The following is an 844-nucleotide window of genomic DNA, read 5'->3' as shown; positions in this document are numbered from 1 at the left end:
AAATTCAAAATGAGGAGAGCCAATCACCAAAAGTCATACACCCAATTCCATCTCATGACCTTCCTCCAAAGCATGACATTATAGATGCCTCTTCTCCTCTAGATCCGAGCATTTCTCGATCCCATCCTTCCCCTATCCCTCAAGATCCATTTACCCCTCCTAGTCCATCTCATGATCCCCTTTTTAATCAAGATCAAGGCATTTCATGTACTGCACACATTACCGATTCCGCTCCATCTCAAGAGTTAGCCTCCATAGATCCTTCCCTTCATGCAGAAGTCCCTTCCATTTCTTCCACTAACATTCCTCCATGTCAAGATCAAATCACTCCATCTCATGAACCTATTCCATCTCATGATCCATGCATTCTACCACAAGATCCTCTTTCAAGTCAAGATCAAAGCACCTCTCCATTTTCGTTTCATGATCCCACTCCATATCATGATCCTATTAGCCCTCATAATCCTAATCCTCCACATGATCCTATCACACCTATCCCATCCACTCATGAACCCCATATACCTGGACTCGCATCTTGTATTGAAAATAATAAGTATCCCATTAATGAAACAATTTTTCAAGATGTTGGTATGCCTTCCACTCCTTCCAAATCCAAAATTCCTCCTTCTAGACCTAAAGCTTCCCAGCATTCATATACCAAATTCATTTTAGGACCTTATATCCATATCCCTATTCCTTCCTCACTTCCATCCATTCTAGGTCCTTATATTCCACATCAAAACACTTCATCCCTTCCTTCCATTTTGGGCCCTTACATACATTCATCCACCATATCCATGTTTCCCACTTCATCCTCTCATGCTCCTAGTCAAGATCAACAAAG

Source organism: Cupressus sempervirens, chromosome 4 (assembly GCF_028749045.1).
Source record: "Cupressus sempervirens isolate cs-2001-9-10 chromosome 4, ASM2874904v1, whole genome shotgun sequence".
NCBI classification, from domain to species: domain Eukaryota; kingdom Viridiplantae; phylum Streptophyta; class Pinopsida; order Cupressales; family Cupressaceae; genus Cupressus; species Cupressus sempervirens.
The sequence above is the reverse complement of the archived record's forward strand: the minus strand, read 5'-3'. Positions refer to the sequence as shown.